Source organism: Felis catus, chromosome B4 (genome assembly GCF_018350175.1).
Source record: "Felis catus isolate Fca126 chromosome B4, F.catus_Fca126_mat1.0, whole genome shotgun sequence".
NCBI lineage: Eukaryota > Metazoa > Chordata > Mammalia > Carnivora > Felidae > Felis > Felis catus.
The window spans coordinates 124,689,045-124,709,275 of NC_058374.1; the positions used below are offsets into that span (position 1 = coordinate 124,689,045).

Consider the following 20,231-nt stretch of genomic DNA (forward strand, 5'->3'; position numbering starts at 1 on the left):
CCCTAAACCAGGTTTCAAGCGCAGCTGTTCAGGATGAAGAGATTGTGTCCAAGCAGCTCTTACCTACACTGCACCGTGCACTCTGGATCGAGCAGCAGTGGCACAAGCGAGCTTTCTAAGCAGGGTCGAGAGGCCAGACGAAAACAGCTTACTTAAGAGAGAGGCTGACGGGGGGCGCCTGGGTGGCTCAGTCGGTTGAGCGGCCGACTTCGGCTCAGGTCACGATCTCGCGGTATGTGGGTTCGAGCCCCGCGTCGGGCTCTGTGCTGACTGCTCAGAGCCTGGAGCCTGTTTCAGATTATGTGTCTCCCTCTCTCTCTGACCCTCCCCCGTTCTCATGCTCTGTCTCTCTCTGTCTCAAAAATAAATAAAGGTTAAAAAAAAATTTTTTTTTAAAAAGAGAGAGGCTGACGGGCAGGTGGGAGTATCTGGGGGACAGAACCGCTTTGGACGTCCCTCTGTCTTCACAGCCCGCTCTGCACGGTCAGGGTCTCTCCAGACACGCACAGGATTACTCCAGCCCTGGGGCAGATCTCCCGTGAGCTGACTTCCTAAGCTTCCCCACGCCTTCTAGAAACCTGCAGCTGTGAGGGGATTGAATCATTCATTTATTCGTCCTCTCACTCATTCACTCAAACTTGTGTTAGGCATTGTCTATGTCAGACCCTGTGCAGGATGCCAAGAATGTGGGAATTCTTAGGACTCGCGCTCAAGTGGAGAACACAGAAATGTTAACAGATTGTTATAGGATAATTAAAATATACACAAAGATGAAACAGCAGACTATCCTTGGGAAAGACGTGGTAACAAGTCAGTGGCGGGAGAAATGGAGAGAAGGCGAGAGATTGGAGCAGCGGCTCTGAATCAGGGGTGACTCTGTCCCCAGTGGACAGATCTCCACAAAAGAGAATTGTCCAGCTCAAAAATGCCTGAATGGGGGAAATGCCAAGGAGGTGGAATCTGTGGCTTTTAGCGACTGATCGATGTGGGGGTGAGGTAGAGGAAATGAGGAGGCAAGCAGGCTTGGCACGTTCCCAGCTTGGGAGATGGTAGCTGGAGACGGTCCGTTAATGGAGGTCAGGGAATCAGGAACAGAAACAGGTTTCTGGAGGGGTCATGACTCCGGTACGGGACATGCTTAATTAAGTTCACGCGGGACATCCAGAGGAAGATGGATAAGTAGGTCTAGAACCTTACTACTCAAACTGTGATGCGTGGACCAGCAGCACGATACTACTTGGGAGCTTGCTAGAAACGCCGTGTTTCACTCAGCCCTCCTGCATTTTGAGAAGCCAGGTGATTCATGTGCACATTCACATTGGAGAAGCATTCTTCCAGAGCACAAGGGACAGTCTGAAGTAGAACCGTAGCTTCGGGGAAGGGAGATTTCTCATAGTATTGCTTATTCCTCCAGCGACCCTGAGATGTGGGTACAATCAGGGCCACGGGTTGTATAGCGTCTGGTTGTACAGGTTGTGCACTGCACAGGAGGTGCCTAGCTGAGGATGGGGCTGACACCTGATATTTACCCTGAAGGAAAGGATGCATTTCTCTTACTCTACTTGCCAAGTCACGGGCACAGGGGCTGTGATCACCCAGAAGGTTTCCGTCCTAATTTGCGCAAAAGCTGGTGGTTTCCGTGATACGATGGTTATCCTATTCTCTTCACAGAAAAGCCCTGTGGCCTAGCAGTGACCCCTGGATATCATTCGGTTCCACAACCCCTTATCTGCAGTTTTGAAATCTATAACCCTTGAAAACCAAAAGTCTTTTTATAGATTTACAGCAGGCTCACTCGGCAGCAAAACCTGACCTAAACTAACATGAGGCTAATTATAGCCTTTATTTATCCCACTTACTGTAAATAGCGATACATTTCCCTGCAGAAATATTAATGTGTTTCGTGAGGGGAGACAGCCCTGCGCCCTCCTGGAGTACTAGGTAACACGCGTGGTGTGTGCAGCATTATTTTTCTGAAATTTGACAATTTCTGAAGCCTAAAACACACCGGGTCCAAGCGTTGCGGAAAGGAACTGTCAACTTGTACTACCCTAATTTTACAGATGGGGACACTAAGGCCCAGAGAGGTTAAGTACGTGAGGGAGCCAAGGTCCAAACCTCCTGCTCTTTCTGTACCAGGCTAATTCCAAGAAGCTCATGGAGTACGACGCTGGTCGGTACACAGTCCTGGCCCAACCCTCGTAGGTAGATGTGAATTTTCAGACAGAAACATAGGCGAGAGACGCCAGGATCTGTGTTTGTTCCGGTCCCTCGTGACACAATGCCAGTCCCCGCGCTCGAACCGTACATTGCCAGACAAGCCTCCAGGTGTTCTGACAGCACTGAGCCCAAAGCCAGGACCCCCATCTGGAAGCATCCATCCGCTTCCACCTCCCTGGCAGACAACAGAGAATCCCAGCGATTTTGCAAAAAAAAAAAAAAAAAAAAAAAAAAAAAACGAAAGCAAGCGAATTCTCGTTGGATCTGTGATTGATACAACACAAACGAGAGCAAAGCAGCAGGGACCGCATTCTGCTGCGCTATTCTTATGCTGCAGATGGAGGTCTCCAGCAGCAAGATCCAAACGCCAGTTCCTTCTTGAAAAGACAGCCGCGTGCTTTGGAGAACAGAGTGCCTGTCATCTCTTCCGAGCCAGGGGCCGCTCCTGATTCCTCGGCTCCCTCAACAAAGAGCAGGCTTCATTCTCCTCCCAGAAAGGAACCTGGAGCTAGAAATGATTAGCCTGATAAGAATCAGCCTACCATCCTCTCTGAAATTTTGCACACTCTAAAAATGACACGTAGGTGATATCCTCGTGGCTGTATTCTTCGCTCTCGAGTTCACACGTTGGGATGTGTTGCCACGAGGTAAAGGTTGGAAATTTGGCATCTTGTCACTCAAATCCATGATCACCGATGCTCTAGTTCAATGAACTTAGGCTCTTTAATAATAATAATAAAAAAAAGTTTGTTCAAGAAAACCTTATTTAAAAATACTTCAGTGAATACTGAATCAAAATAATTTTCAGATTCATTTCTGAGACTTACCATCGTGGACACATGGATTAGACACTTTTGTGTGTTTATTGACATTATATTATTTTATAAACACTTTTACATATCTTCTCCGGAGAAGTGCTCATTCAAATCTTCTGCCTATTTTGAGAATTGGCTTGTTCTTCTTGGTATCAGTTTGTGGGATTTCTTTGTAAATGTCGCACGAGAGTCCTTTTCAGACACATGTTTTGCAAATCTTTTCTTCCAGTCTGTCTCTTGCCTCTTTGTCCTTCCTAATAGCATCTTTGGAAGATGAAAAAATTTTAATATTGATGAATCCAATGCGTGGATGTTTATTTTGTGGCAGATTGTGTCCTATGTGACCTTTGCCCCTCCCTGAAGCCTTCAAGGTTTTCTCCAGGGCTTTCTTACAGAGGAGTTAAAGCTTCCGCTCTCACATTTAAGTCTACATTTGTTTAATTTTGCAAACGGTATGAAGGGCCCTAGTTAAGACTATCTGGATATTCTTTTTGAGTGCCATTTATCAGAAAAAACTGTATTTTTCTCCTGTTGGTGCTTTGTCAAAAACCAAGTGACCACATATATGTGGGTATCTCTCTGGATCCTATTCTGTTCCATTGACCTCGCAGCGTCGTAATTAGTATAGTTTCATAGTTAGCCTTGATATCATGTCGTATCGTTTCCCCCAGCAGGTTTGTTTTTTTGTTTGTTTATTGCACTGGCTCTAAACTCCCACACAAGGTTTAATAGAGGTGGTTGGGAGGAAAGCACTCCATTGTTGACTATAACGTATGATGCCAGCTAGAGGTCTTTGGCAGGTGCCCTGTATCGGCAAACTGAGGTGGCCAATCTTCTATTTTGTTAAGGATTTTGCATCTGTGTTCGTGGGAAATATTGTCCTGTAGTTTTCCTTTTCTTATAATGTCTTCACCTGGTTTTGATGTCAGGAGAATGCTGACCTCATAACATGACTTAGGAAGGGCTCCTTCTTGTATTTTCTGGAAGAACCTGTGTAGACATTATAATATTTCTTCCTCAGATGTTAAGTAAAATTCACCTGTGAAGCCATCCGAACCGGGAATTTTCATTGCGTCGTTGCTGGAAGACCTTTCATTACGCATCCATTTTACTTAACAGATACATGATTAATTAAGCTATCTAACTTTTCTGGACTGAGTTTTGGTAGTAAAAAGTCATTTAAGGTGGTTTTAGACTGCTTTTTATCCTAGCACTAATTGAACCCCATTTGGAAGATGTCACCTTTCCAAGGACCCTACTTAGTGCCCTGAATATTCAGTGGGATCTTTCACTCCGGTAGAGGAGACGCAAATAAACCCCGGCACCGTGTAACTTTGGGAATTATTTCCTTGGGAGTTGTCCTTGTCCAGCCTTGTGGGATTTTACTCCACATAGGCACTCACGGGCATTTAGTCAAAGACTTAAGAAGACCCCTGTCTAAATTCCAGAAGCTCTTTCTCAGCATGGCTCTCCTCACTTGGGTACCCTACTCTGCCAATCCTAGCCCCCTTGGCCTCCCAGGACATCAGTCCGTCTCCTCAGTTCACAGGGACTGGTCGGCTGGGTCTGGGATTCTCCTTGGTGAGCCACACCCTGCAAATTACCTCCTGACAGGGGGACTTGAAAATGGCGGACCTCATCTCAACTGCTCTCTTTCCTCAGGGATCCCAGTCACATTCGGCCTGCTGTCTGGTGTCTGAAAACAGTTGATTCCTAGCCTTTGTCCATTTTTCTGGTTTGTGTGTGGGGGAAGGTAATTCTGGACTGCGTTCATCCCTCATGGTCCAACGCAGACGTCTGCTTGTTGCTTCAATAGCTGTAGCTTATTTAATTAACCCCTTCCCACTGAGAATCTGGAGTAGTTCTCTAATTGTTAAAACAAAATTATAAAGAATGTTTTTCTTTTTTTTACAATGTTCATATTGGCAAGCTTTTTTTTTTTTTTTTTAAGGATATTTCCTGGAGATTCGGCAGCAATACCAGAACAAAGGATTTGAGCAGTTTCATAGTTTGTGTTACTGGTCCCAGTTTTGTAACTGGCTCTAGACAGAAGAATACCATTTACGGTGGCACTAGGCAATTGAATACATATTTCTTCTTGATTGCCAGCACTGGGCTTTATCACTTTATTTTTGTTAGTTAAAACCATGATTAATGGTGCCTAGAAGGTACCTCAGTTTAGTATTTTTTTTCTTATACTGCTAGGAAAATTATGCGTTTTCCCATTAGATAATCCAATATCTGGATTTTCTCCTGGAGATGCTTCATGTTCGTCAGCCTCGACGACGCATCGAGAGGAATCACGTATGTTTTCCCGTCGTGGGACCTCATTCCGTAATATACGATAGCAGGCTCTCCTCAGCTGTGCTCTTCACAGAGCATTTAGTTTACATGGGACTTTCTCTTGTAAGTGTGACGCCTTCAGCAGCAGATAATTAGATTTTGTTCATAATTTTGTCAGTGGCTCTTTACCAGATTTCAGCTTCTCAACTTAAACGTAAGTGATACATCTAGATTTTTGTCACCACTTTCTAAATACATTTTTCATCGCTACAGTGGCTTGCTCTCTCTTTTTATTTGCAGGGTGAATTGTAACGTCTCGATTTCACTTCATTCTGTTCTCAAACTACGGGACTTGTAAATTCGTGTGTTATGACCCCCACATTCCTAGTGCCTGCCACAGCGTCTGGCACGCTGATTTAGTCATTTTAAATATAATTATGGTGTTTTTTTTTAAGTTTATTTATTTTTGAGAGCGAGAGAGTACGAGCAGAGGAGGGGCAGAGGGGGTGGGGGACAGAGGATCCGCAGCGGGCTCTGTGCTGATAGCAGAGAGCCCGACGCGGGGCTCGAACTCCTGAACTGTGAGATCATGCCCTGAGCCGCGGTCAGAGGCTTAACGGAGTCACCCCGGCGCCCCGTTTAAAATATAGTCATTGGGATCCTACCAGGAATGCAGTGGAGACCAGGTGTGTGGATTAACCCAGAAATCTGAAATCTCTTTAAGAGTCGGGTTTGTATCTGTGCTTCTCTTGCTTCTGGGGACCGATGTGCAGAAGTTGGTATGCTGACACTAACTGCATGATGGGAGTGTCCAGACAACCTCTCTTTCAGAAAAGCCCCCGTGTCAAACGGGCAGTGCTCCCCACGAGGGTCCTTGCAGCTGTGGGATCTGAGGTTGATAACGTGTTGCCTTACCTCTTACCAACCCCCTTTTGACTTCCAAAAGAAAGGTCAACGTGGCCTATGGCAAAGGTCAGGTGAAAGGTCAACCCAGCCACCCTGCAGGAACACGGACAACCCCCAGCTCTTAGCTTCAGATACGTGTTCTCCAGAGCCTTCCTTTGCTGTTCTCTATACTTACAGGGGTGAATTCCAAGTTTGTTTTCTTCTTCTACCCCTCAATGTTTTCTTTCTTTTTAAGTCCCTGGAAAAGCCTCTCTCTAATTCTGAGGTTTAAACTCTTCCCCCAGCAGCTCTCTTTGAGCACCGTTCCTACATGGATGTCAAGGTCGTTCCTTCCCAATGACTTGAGATTGCCGTTCAGGTCACGATATCGATCTGGAATGACTTCTGATTGACCCTGCCTTTTTGTCTGGAGCCCTCAGCACTGTCGGGAACTTCGTGTTCTATTTATTTTATCAAGTACCTGCCAGGACTCCCGAGGTCTGTCTGTCTTGCTTGCTTTTGTGATTTGGACCTGATTTAGGGCCGCCGTCCAGGTACACCTTCCGCCCTGTGACGTGGTCCTACATGCTGATGCAATAGCCCTCTTTTACACTTTTACAGAACTGCCAAACTCTGTGTCCACACGAAATCCCACGCAGATGTCCAGTCTAAAAAGGGGACACATTGGGGCGCCTGGGTGGCTCAGCCATTTAAACGTCCGACTTCGGCTCAGGTCACGATCTCGCGGTTCGTGAGTTCCAGCCCCGTGTCGGGCTCTGTGCTGACAGCTCGGAGCCTGGAGCCCGCTTCGGATTCTGTGTCTCCCTCTCTCTCTGCCCCTCCCCTGCTCACACCGTCTCTCTCACTCTCGAAAATAAACATTAAAAAAATTTTTTAAAGGAGACACGGAGGAGCCTCTTTGGTGGCTGGCGGTGGTGGAAGGGGTGGAAGGGGGCTTCCCCACCACTTCACCCTGCAGAGGAGCTCAGAGAATCCAAAGGCTCCACTAAGGATTTTAATGAGGCTGCTCTGGTGTCAGTCCCCCCTCCCCACCTCTTTCCCTGTCCAGCACTTCTGTTCGTTTGTGAGCCTCAGCTCTGGGTTTCGCACCTGCTCCACTTTCCTTTTCAACAACCACCATTTCTAACTTGATCTTTTACATTGACTCATAGCTTATCCTTTATGCTTCCTTGAGGGTCTTTGGAAATCTGGGCAGATTTGGTTAATTAAAAAAAAAAAAAAGCTATTTATACTTAGGGATTGTGAAGAAGCCAGGAAAGAAGTGTTTGGGATTTTAAAAATACACATATGGGCTTCTTTTTATTTATTAACAGCTTTTATACATTTTCAATATTATTCCCTAAAGCAGCTGTTTCTGGGAGTTCTCTTTCACACCTGCCTGTCACTTCGAATTTCCATTTGTTAATTTACAAATCTGCAGTCGAAGTGATAAAAGCAAAGCACAAGGTAATTCTACTGACTTAAAATTTTACTTCTGTATTTGAGAGTCATTCAGAGGCTCTGTGAATACCCAACCGGGGTCACAGAGAGACCACGAGCTTATTCTCCATTCCCTAAATACTGTCTGTGAGCCGTTAAGAATAATACAACATTCGCCAAACTCAGATTAGTTATGTTTGTATGTTTTTCCTCCACTAGATTGTGAAACTCTGAAGGGAGCGTTTTTCTCGTTATCCATTATCATACTTAGTAGGAAGTGAAGAAGATGTGCTTAAATAGGAAAGGCATCATCTATTTATACGTTTTAAAAGTCTTTTTTTTTTTTTTTAATTTTTTTTCAACGTTTTTTTATTTATTTTTGGGACAGAGAGAGACAGAGCATGAACGGGGGAGGGGCAGAGAGAGGGAGACACAGAGTCGGAAAGAGGCTCCAGGCTCCGAGCCATCAGCCCAGAGCCCGATGCGGGGCTCGAACTCACGGACCGCGAGATCGTGACCTGGCTGAAGTCGGACGCTTAACCGACTGCGCCACCCAGGCGCCCCACGTTTTAAAAGTCTTAAGAAAGCCTATTTAAAATCAATTATCTTGGCATTGGGGCAAATCTGACACGGACTGACTTAAAGAGGGGAAAGGGAGGGGCGCCTGGGTGGCTCAGTCGGTTGAGCCTCTGACTTTGGCTCAGGTCATGGTCTCACGGTTCTGTGCTGACAGCTGGGAGCCTGGAGCCTGTTCTGGATTCTGTGTCTCCCTCTCTGTCTACCCCTTTCCTGCTTGTGCTCTGTCTCTCTCTTACTCTCTCTCTCTCTCTCTCTCTCTCTCAAAAACATAAATAAATAAATAAATAAATAAAAAGGAAACAAAAAAAGAGGGACAAGGGAATAAGGATTGTGCTCCTTTTTCTAGATGGAAAAGAACATCATGTTCACCACTGGTTTCAAAGAGGGTATATTTTCAGATGAAAAGTGGCTTTCCAAGTTAGGCAAATGGCAAGATGGGGCAGGGCTGATACAACACTGATAACCCTTAATGTGGAAAATACAAAAGGGAAAAATATCCAGACCGTATAGCCACGAGGGTATACGTGGGTAGCTTGCAATCATTATATAGTTGGAAGCCATTAGCTCTATGTTGAGTTTTGGCAAAAAGGATCCAACAGTAAACTCAAGCTCACTGTTAAGAATGTGCAGCAACACGGGGGTGCCCGGGTGGCTCGGTTGGTTGAGCGTCCAACTTGGGCTCAGGTCATGATCTCGGGCTCATAGGTTCGAGCCCTGCGTTGGGCTCAGAGCCTGGAGCCTGCTTCGGATTCTGTCTCTCCCTCTCTCTCTGCCCCTCCCCTGCTTGTGCTCTGTTTCTCTCTCAAAAATAAACAAACATTAAAAAAATTAAAAAAAAAAAAAAGAATGTGCAGCAACACAGCACAACAGAGATGACTGTCCTCTTTCCGGGCCCTGGACACACGCTCACCCTTGTCTTGGTCCCATGAGGTCTGAGCTGCCTCACCTCAAATGGATCACTCAGGGCCTGGGAAGGAACCTGTGACACAATCAGCAGCTAGTTGGCCTGTATTGTTAGGCTGGTGTTATTCAAGGCGCTGGGCAGGGTCATGAGTAAATTCCTACCAGGCTGAGTTTATCCATTTATTCATTCTACATGAATTTATTGAGACATCAAGAAACATCAAGATAAATAAATAATAGTACTTATCCTCAAGCTGGTCACGGATTTAGAATAATAACAGTAAAATACGGTAATGACGTAGCTGAGTATCTTGGGGGGATATCATGTTTGGACATGACATTTTATTACTGATGTTTGCCAGTCTCTGACTATTATTCCTGCCACTCAATGTGGGAATGAGCGTCCTGCAATATACAATACACACACCACGCAGGATCCCAGAAAAACGACCTCCATACAAATGCCCAATGATCCAAATGATCCTAACGTGAAACCCACCAGTCAACGAATGAAAGGCACGCCTCGTCTTACTCTCGAATGTGGCTGTTTAATCAAACAAGGAGGCCATTAGACTAGGGTATTTCTGATGCCATGGTGGCCTACAGAAGCAAACCAAAATCTAAGCCTATAAATGCCTCAGGTTATAAAATCAAAATGCTAAACACAACCAGTCATTAACAGCCAACTAAACTACAGCCGGTAGAATAATTTCCTTTCTTTGTTTCCACACTTGGCTCTCTGGAAGCCCTTTCCCGTCTCCCATCAGCCAAGCGAATCTTAACCATTGTCAGTTTGGCCCTACCCAATTCAAAGCAATTTTTGCTCAAACTCTTAATGTTTTTTATATGTCTCAGTTTATCTTTTAAACAGAGTATACAGTTAGGAATCTCCAAATATTTGGGAAAGCCATCCAAAGGAAAGAGAAAAAAATAAATCCAGAGGAAATAGGGATTAAAATAAACAAAACACCAAGTAGAGCTGTTATCCTCCAGGAGGCAAAAGAGGATATTGTATTCGTAAAACAAGAAATGCCAAAAAATAAGGAGCAAGTAGAGAATAAAGAGGACTGTTGGAAATGAAAAGCAGGGATAGCCAAAATAAATTCAATTAAAGGATGAGGAGATAAGGAAATCTCACAGGAAGAAGATAAGAAGAAAGATGAGACAGGTAGCTACTCTATGCAGGAGGTAAAATTTCCAACTAATAGGAATTCCAGGAAGATAAAACAGTGAGTAGAAAACTATCAAAAATAGTAGAAATGTTTCCGGAAGCAAGGAAAGGATTCCGCTCAGCACAATGAATAAAAAACACCTCCACCAAGAGGCATACCGCTATAAAGTTTCACAACACCAGGAACAAAAGCTTCAGGTAACAGAAAATGAAGGCAAGCAGAAAAATCAAGGTAGCACATAATGAGAATGGCGGAAGGAAAAGTTACAATATAATGGGTGTTTTCTGATTGAAGAAGACACAGCACACAACTGAGTTTACCACCTCGTTTTGCAGGAAACTCACTCACGTGAAAGCAAAAAAGAACTGAAGAGAATAAAATCACAAAATTGCTGCGAATTGAAAAGGACGCGGGCATCTGCATTCTTCAACTGTGAGTACCGGGAGTATGGAAAGCAAATGGGGGAATGTGCGCACACACACACACACACACACACACACACACACACACACAGGGAAGGAGCCCCTCCCAAGATACACAGCATAGTTCTTGCTTCTGGGCGTCTTCAGAGTCAGATGGTACAGAGGACAGACATGGGATGAAGAGCAGAAATTTAGATATTAGAAATTTAGAATTTTAGAAATTTAGAAATTAGAAATTTAGAAATTTAGATGGAAATTTTAGAAAAACATCAAGTTTTTCTGGTTTTCAACACCCTCACCCCTTCCAGTGATGGTGAAATTTGCACCCCCGGACTGAAATCTGAGGAAAATGCTCCAAAAATTGGACCAGGACAACCTAGGGCTCCTCCAGTGGTGGTTGAGTCCTCAAAGTAGAGAAAGCCATCCTCATTTGGACATTTTGGGGGAAGAAACTCAGTGTATCTGCCTGCTTTTAACCTGAATATGCTTTAGTGAAAGCTTCTAGTGAAGCCTACCATTGGATATGCCCAGCAGCCCCCACCCACGACACATGCACACACACGTGCACACACACACACACACGCATGGTATAAGTCAGCCCTCTCATTCAGGAAAGAGGCCACTGAAGACAGAGGAAAACATGCTAACTACCTAAATGGATGAACCAGTGTTTCGCTATTAAATACAAGCAGGTAACAGTCACAGGACATGCAGGGAAAGGCTCCCGCACAAAGGAGAAACAGATAAAATAACGGATGCTGTATATTCATCAGGGCTTTTAGCTGCAGAGCACAGCATCCACTCTACCTGCGTGTATACAGGTATTCAATGGATATTTGACTTACCATGAACTGGGCACTGTCTAGGTTTGGGAGTATGGCAATGGACAAAGTAGAGAGAATCCCTTCGTTAAAGTCAGGTATGTCCAGCCCTTCTAGCTGGAGAACAGCACATGCAAAGGCCCTGAGATGCAGTCAGACTTTGCCTTTGCCCAGGATGGCTTGGGAAGAGAGCAAAGGGAAGAGTGTTAGGAGAGAAGGTCACCACACGTGCCTTTCAAGTCATCATAAAGACTGTCTTGGGACACCTGAAAGCCTCAGTCGGTTGAGCATCCGACTCTTGATTTTGTCTCAGGTCATGATCCCAGGGTCGTGGGATCACACCCCACATCAGTGCGGAGCCCGTTTAAGATTCTCTCTCTCTGGGTGCCTGGGTGGCTCAGTCGGTTGAGCGTCCGACTTTGGCTCAGGTCATAATCTCGCGGTTCATGAGTTCGAGCCCCACATCGGGCTCTGCGCTAACAGCTCGGAGCCTGGAGCCTGCTTCGGATTCTGTGTCTCCTTCTCTCTCTGTCCCTCCCCTGCTTGCACTCTGTCTCTCTCTCACTCTCAAGAATAAACATTTAAAAAAAGATTCTCTCTTCTTCTGCCCCTCCCCCCTTTCTAAAATAAAAAAAAAAAGACTGTCTTTACTAGGGAGATGAGGAACCATCAGAGAGCTTTAAGCAAAAGAGAAAAATGATCTCTTTAAATGGGTCACTCTGGCTTTGCGTTGGATGTAGACTGTAGAGGGATAAAAATGGAGGAAGGGAGACCCGTGGGGGTGCTAACGCGATCATCCATATCAGAGAGGACAGTGGTTTTGTCCAGGGTGACTGTAGCGGAGAGGATGAGAAATGGGCCGATTTTAGAAATATCGTGAAGGCAGAGCTGACAGGGATTGTTGATGGTTTGGTTATCAGTCATGAGAGAGGAGGCGAAGCCAAGAAGGATTCCCCAAGATTTTGGCCTCAGGACCTGGAAGGATGAGGTAGTCATTTGCTGAGAGGAAGAACACATTGGGGGCACGACCGAAGGTCAGGAGTCTAGTTTTGGACAAGTTAACTTTGCGATACCTGTACTGTTCAGCTATTGCTGCGCAACAAATTACTCCAAACTTAGTGGCCGAGAAACACGCCACATTTAAAAAAAAATTTTTTTTAATTAACAGAAGGTATAATATACACTTCAGGTGTACCACATAGTGATTCAACAATTCCATTCATTGCTCAGCTCACCTGAGTACACCTAACCCCCATCTCCCATTTCCCCCGTCCCCCCAACTACCACCCCTCTGGTAACCGTCGGTCTATTTTCTGTCGTTAAGAGTCTGTTTCTTGGGGCTTCTGGGTGGCTCAGGCAGTTGAGCATCCGACTTCCGCTCAGGTCATAATCTCACCATTCCCGAGGTTGAGCCCCGCGTTGGGCTCTGTGCTGACAGCTCGGAGCCTGGAGCCCGCTTCGGATTCTCTGCCTCCCTTTCTCTCTGCCCCTTCCCCGCGCATGCTGTCTCTCTCTCTCTCTCTCTCAAAAATAAATTAAAAACATTAAAAAAAAAAAAGCCTGTTTCTTGGTTTGTCTCATTTTCTTCTTTGTTCGCTTGTTTTGTTTCTTAAATTCCACATAGGAGTAAAATCATATGGTATTTGTCTTTCTCTATTTCACTTAGCATAATACATTCTAGCTCCATCCATGTTGTTGCAGATGGCAAGATTTCATGCTTGAAATATTCCATTGTGTGTGTGTGTGTGTGTGTATATATATATATATATATATATATATATATATATATATATATATATATACCACATCTTTTTTACCCCTTCATCTGTCTACAGACACTTGGGCTGCTTCCATATCTTGGCTGTTGTAAATAATGCTGCAGTAAACAGAGGGGTGCATGTATCTTTTTGCATTAGTGTTTTCACATTCGTTGGGTAAATACCCACCAGGGCAATTACTGCATCACACGGTAATTCTGTGTTTAACTATTTCAGTAACATCCGTACTGTTTTCCACAGTGACTGCACCAGTTTGCATTCCCACCAGCTTTTTGTCTGCATCCTTGCCAATACCTGTTACTTCTCGTGTTACTGATTTTAGCTATTGACAGGTGTGAGGTGATATCTCATCGTGGTTTTGATTTGCGTTTCCCTGATGATGAGTGATGTGGAGCATGTTTTCATGTGTCGGTTGGCCACCTGTTTGTCTTCTTTGGAAAAAGGTCTGTTCACGTCTTCTGCCCATTTTTTAATTGGATTATTTGGTTTTTTTTGGTGTTGTGTTGTATAAGTTCTTCATTTATCTTGGATATGAACCCCTTATCAGATAGATCATTTGCAAATATCTTCTCCCACCCGGTAGGTTGTCTTTTTGTTTTGTTGACTGTTTGGCTGTGCAGAAGCTTTTTATTTTGTGGCAGTCCCAAAAGTTTATTTTTGCTTTTGTTTCCCTTGCCTTCGGAGACATATCTAGAAAAATGGTGCTGTGACTGACATCAGAGAAATCACTGCCTGTGTTCTAGGATTTTTATGGTTTCAGTCTCACATTTGGGGCTTTAATCCATTTTGAGCTTATTTTTGCGTATGGTGTGACAAGGTGGCCCAGTTTCCCCAGCTTTGTTGAAGAGACTTTTTCCCATTGCATATATTGCCTCCTTTGTTATAGATTAGTTGAGCATATAATTGTGGGTTTATTTCTCAGCTCTCTATTCTGTTCTGTTGATCTCTGTGTCTACATTTGTGCCAGTGCCATACTATTTTGATTACTATAGTTTTGTAGTATATCTTGAAACGTGGGATTGTGATGCCTCCAGGTTTGTTCTTTTTCAAGACTGCTTTGGCTACTCAGGGTATTTTGTGGTTCCATACAAATTTTAGGGTTCTTTGTTCTGGTTCTGTGAAAAATGCTGTTGAACACCAAACATTTATTATGTCACAGTTTCAGTGAGTCGAATATCAGGTGCTATTTAGCTGGGTGCCTCTGGCTCAAGGTCTCTTATGAGATTGCCATCAAGTTCCTGGCTGGGCCTGTGGTCTCATCTGAAAGCTCAAATGAGACTGAGGAAGTCTACTTCCTAGCTCACTCACATGGATTTTTGTAGGCCTTGGAATCTTGCCATGTAGGCCTCTCCACATGTCTGCTTTATGACATAGCAGTTGGTTTTTCCCCAGGGTGAATGATCCAAGAGTGAGCCAGAGAGAGTGAGCACCCAAAACGGAAGCCATGCTCTTTTTATTATGGAATCTCAGAGGTGACATCCCTTATGTCTGCCATATTCTAATCGTTAGAAGTGAGCCAATATGCCCAGCCTGCCCACACTCAGTGATAGAGGATTACACAGGGACATGAATACCAAGAGGTGGGGTTCATTGAATGTCTACGTGGCAAGGCCATCTGAGCAGTTTGAAACAAATCTGGAACATGGGGAATAAATTCAGCTGGAAAGTCGTTATCAGGAAAGTACTTGTCATCGCGTGTTAAGCATCTTCGACAATCTTTTAAAGGACTAGAGGAATCAACTCTGGGCTGAGTCTCCAGGAACGTCTCCCAGAACCATACTGCAGACCTAGTCCGGTAAGGGATCTGCTGTTGCCCCTGCTGCAGACTCCAAAGAAATGTTGGCACTGTCCCCCCCAGTGCAAAACAGATGTCAGGTGTCCTGGCCATTTCCTCCTGCAACTAACTTTAGAATCAAACTTCTCAAAGGAGCATATTCTGAGTGGCCAAATCAAAGTCTATGCCCTAGTTACAGGGAGTTGCAAAATGTGATTTTTTTTTAGTGTCAATGATGGGAGGGTGTAATTAATATCATGAAAAAGGATTAAAATACAAGGAGATTGTTCAAAAGAAGTGAGGCATCTATAAAGGACTAGGGTCCTTCTACATTCTAGAAGGAACTGAGATAATTTAGCGGAAATTGTAGATCATAAAACAAACCTAAGCACTACAAAGAGATATGGATAGTTATTACATCCATTAAAAACTCCAAATTGCTAACCAGAAGCAGCACAGAACCAGAAGCCATTTGTGATAATTAATGACATGAATGTAGAAATTTAGAATGTAATAAATCAAGTGGAAGAAATAGATGAGAAAGTCTCCCTGAATATAGAACAAAATGACAAAGAAATGGAAAATCTGAGGGGAAAAAAAAGATAAGAAACACATTATCGTCATCCAAAAGGGCCTACATTTAACCAAGACCACTGAGAAAGAGAAAAGAGAGAAACTGGATGGCATAAAATTATTTATAAAACATTTTACAATTCCCAGAACTAAAGGAAGATACTTGAAAGGGTCTTCTAATTATCAAGTTCATGGAGTACAAAAAGATTCCCACGGCCATAACATCACGACACATCGGAACAACCGGGATAAATGTTAAGATGATGATGATAAAGCTAATTTTTTTTTAAGGGAGCTTACATTTCCGTAGGGCTTACTACCTGCACCCCCTTCACTTTCTATATATTAGCTAAGTGATTTAATCCTCACAACAGTCCTTCGATTCATCATCATTATCATTCATTGGGTAAAAATACTGAGAAACTTACCCATGGCTGCACGGCTAGCAGGTGGCAGGACCAGGAGCTCAAGCCAGCAGTCGGGCTTAGTACTGGGGACCCTACTTCCTTTTCAGTGATGCTTAAATTCTCGATGGCGGTAGAGAATGGTCTTCAAAGTTCTGGAGGAAAAGGATTTTAAATGTAGACTTAATCAAAACATTCATCAGATGTTAGGGGAGCATAATACGTTTTCAGACACATAAGAACTCAGATGCGCAAAAGCGCATTTTCAGACATGCCAACACCGTGGTGCTTTATTTTGAAAAAGTAATTTAGGGATCTACGGCAGCAAAAGGAAAAACACATTGGGGTGCCGGGGTGGCTCGGTGGGTTCAGCCTCCGACTCTTGATTTCGGCTCAGGTCATGATTTCACGGTTCATGGGTTGGAGCCCCGCTCTGGGCCCCACAGTGACAGTGTGGAGCCTACTTGGGATTCTCTCTCTCTCTCTCTCTCTCTCTCTCTCTCTCTCTCTCTCTCTCTCCCTGCCCATTCCCTGCTCATTCTCTATCTCTCAAAATAAATAAATAAACAAACTTAAAAAGAAAAAATAGGAATGGGGCATCTGGGTGGCTCAGTCAGTTAAGCGTCCGACTTCGGCTCAGGTCATGGTCTCACAATTCGTGAGTTCAAGCCCCACATCAGGCTCTCTGCTGTCGGTGTGGAGCCCGATTCGGATCCTCCGTTCGCCCCCACCCCCTGCCTCTCTCTGCTCCTTCCCTGCAGGCCCTCTCTCTCTCTCTCTCTCAAAATAAATATATAAACTTTAAAAAAATTAAAAAAAAAAAAAAAGGAAAAGTACATTGAAGAAAGAATGCATCAGCCCCAAGAACAGTGAAACTAACTAAAGCGGGTAAGGAAATGTAAACCCAGGATAACTTCTATGAAAATAGTCCTAGAAAAAGTCTGTGTATATGCGCGCACTCAAAATGTATTAAACAGCTGGAAGAGATTTTTTTTTTAATTTTTTTTTCAACGTTTTTTATTTATTTTTGGGACAGAGAGAGACAGAGCATGAACGGGGGAGGGGCAGAGAGAGAGGGAGACACAGAATCGGAAACAGGCTCCAGGCTCTGAGCCATCAGCCCAGAGCCTGACGCGGGGCTCGAACTCAGGGACCGCGAGATCGTGACCTGGCTGAAGTCGGACGCCCAACCGACTGCGCCACCCAGGCGCCCCAACAGCTGGAAGATATTAACGATAGGGTACTTTTTTTTCTCTCATCAAGAAAGAAGATAATTTTTAAACACCAGGGAGGAAAAACTATACAAGAGTATTCATTCCAAAAGTAAAACAAACTAAACATAGCCAGTGTTCCTTTTCAGTGACACTAAATGTTTCAGTGACATAAACAGTTCAGTATTTGATGGCATTTAAGGGAAGAGAATCGATTTGCCCTTGACTCTTGGAATCTCCCCTTGGAGAGCCATGCCTGCCTTAGGACAGATTTCCTATTCTGTGCGTCCAGTCAACCTGTCCCAGTCCTTCATTAAACACTGTTTATTTAAACATAACTTTCTAAACTCTGTTTTTCCTTGTTAAAAGCAAAAACAAACAGAGACCAGCCCCGCAAATTCCCGGAGCAGACAAAACCAGTTTAGTCATACAAGCAGAGCTTAATTTAGCTTATTTTGCAAGGCTAACTTGACCTGGGTTATTTCTTGTGTATGCCTCTGGAAATCATAAGCAAAACTTAAACTGCTTTCCTGGTTTGATATGAGCTAACCACCGGCCAATTCCCTATCATTTGAGAGAATTCTAATATTGTAAACAATCGATGTGAAGAATGAGCAGTCACTGCTTTCTCATTATAGAAGCTGCTTCATAACCATAGTATCCCTGAGCCTCCTTCTGTGTTTTGGTTTGCGAGCTCCCGGTTTGCAAACTGTCCTTTGTGCTGTGTGCACAATAAATTTTGTACTGATCGCCACTTCAGTGATTCATCGGTTCTACTTTGGCTATTTCTGAACCTTTGATGTTGTTTAGATAAACTTGATAACACGGTTAACAGGACTTGGAGAAAGAGGGAGGTGTGGAGGAGTAGGCAGGGGTGCCGATGCCCTTATATTACGTATTGGTAAATAAGAAACCAACATCTAGAGATTAGGGATTGAGAAACAGAAGTTTAAGCACGTTACTTAAATTTTCAAAATAACAAAATAAGAACCGGTCATTAAAAACACAACCAGGGGCACCTGGGCGGCTCAGTCGGTTCCGTGTCCGACTTCAGCTCAGGTCATGATCTCATGGTCCATGAGCTGGAGTCCCACGTGAGCCTCTCTGCTGTCAGCGTGGAGCCAGCTTCGGATCCTCTGTCTCCCTCTCTCTCTGCCCCTCCCCTGCTCACGCTCTCCCTTTCAAAAATAAATAAACATTACAAAAAATAATAAAAAACACAACCAACAAAATCAGGAGGAAGGGGTCGGAAAAGGAGATCGTGTCAGCGAATCAAACTGTAGATTCTCACGTCGGTGATTAGTAGATAATTGCTGAAAACCAAGAAATCGTGAAGCAGAGGGAGAAGCACATAGTTTAGAGCCGCAAGACAGCACGACTGGCAGTAAGCGTCCAGGTGGCTTACCTGTGAGCCGGGGGACTAGGGATGCGGAGCAAGGCCGAATCTCCACATTGTTGGAATTTTAATGGTTTAATCCAACATTGTTTAAACGTCTCATTGCTTAATTGTTTGAATTTCCGCGTGCATCTTGAAACAATCCAAAAACAGTGGTGCTCCCACCAAAAAAAAACAGGGAAATTAGGAAACACTGGCCCACTCCGCTCATCAGCACTGGCCATCTTGCTCCTACTTTAAAACTTCTTCGGGCAGGGAACTCGATTCCAAGAGGCAGATTTTTCCGTTTGGAGCCAATTTAGATTCTTCCGCTTGTGCCAAGACAGAGATGATGTCTGTGTGCCAGCCCGTGGATCAGGCTAGGAGAGGGGCGGCAGGGAGAGTCTGATGCCATTTCCAAGGAGATGCAGGCTGACGCTGCAGGAAGCGAGATTCAGCACGAGGCAATCTACTGCTGTGTAGATGCTGCCCAGCGCTGCCCTGGACGGAGCCCTGCTCTGGCCTCGCGAAGTTCTGCGGCACTGGGATCCCCCGGGGGGGACAGCGCCTCCAGAGCGGCCCCGGTGGGATCCGAGCAGGGCCTGGCACCGGCCGCAGGAACACCCTTCCTCGAGAGGTGTCCTGAGCTTTGAGCAATGAACAAGGCGATCCCCAGCTGAAGAGCCTTGAGAGGCTGGGCTGCGGTTGAAGTGGAGTGAGACCCCCAGGGACACCTAGAAATCACCTGGTGGGACTTAGAAGGGAAAGGAGCTGCAGATTCTGATATATAAGTTGAGTGATGAGCAGGAATCATTTGTGTATGTGCTGTAAACACACCGGCTTGTAACGCACCGGCTGGGGAGGTCTGGGGGAACCTCTATTATATTTCGCCTGCATTCAAATGATCGTTACCACCCTATTGTGCACAGACTCAGTGTCACAGCACTTGGGCTTTATCTCGATTTGTTTGGGGCTGCAAAACGTTTTCTTTGGGTCCTATTCCGGCTCCACGATGCTGGCCTTGCTGCCCAGTGTGGTCCAGAAACCAGCAGCATTAGCAGCCCCTGGGAACCTCTTGGGACTGCACCATGTCAGGCCTCACCCCAAACCTACTGAACCAGAATCTTCATTGTGACAAAATCCTCCTGACCCCCACTCCTCGGATGTATCTGTACATCAAAGTATGAGAAGCCACGCTCTTGAGGAGTTCTTAACCAAGCTGTTTTTAGAAGCCCCTGGATGCCGTGAAAACAGGTAGCCGCCTGGGCCCCACCTCAGTGCAATTACATCAGAATCTCTAGGTGTGGAACCAGGTGGCAGCGGTTTATAAAAGCTTCCCGGTGATTCTAATGGTCAGCTAGCATTGAAAACCTTTGCTCAAAGGTTCAGCCTGATTAGATTTCAGGTAAGCTTTTTGTCACAACTGCCCTCCTCCCAGATTCAAATATTCATCACTTCTCCTTCTCTCTACCATGGGCTTACCTCCTTCTGGCTCCCTTTTTCTCAATAAATGGTTTTTTGTCCAGTGATAGATGGGAGTCAGCCATGGAGGAAGGTAGGAACTGAGCTCAGCTGA

The 20,231-nt window shown here is 44.8% G+C and overlaps 1 long non-coding RNA gene across 3 annotated transcripts in view; it reads right to left on the reverse strand.

Annotated features, from left to right (window-relative positions):
- LOC123386711 overlaps positions 1-19,827 on the reverse strand; it is a 49,863-nt gene extending 30,036 nt beyond the window's left edge. For 2 of the 3 annotated variants that reach the window (XR_006601034.1, XR_006601035.1), the window contains exons 1-2: positions 18,686-19,827; positions 16,094-16,224 (exon numbers count right to left, since the gene is read on the reverse strand). This is a non-coding gene — a long non-coding RNA (uncharacterized LOC123386711). The remainder of the gene's footprint in view (positions 1-16,093; positions 16,225-18,685) is intronic. The other variant, XR_006601033.1, reaches the window with a different exon arrangement.
- Positions 19,828-20,231: the final 404 nt, after the last annotated feature.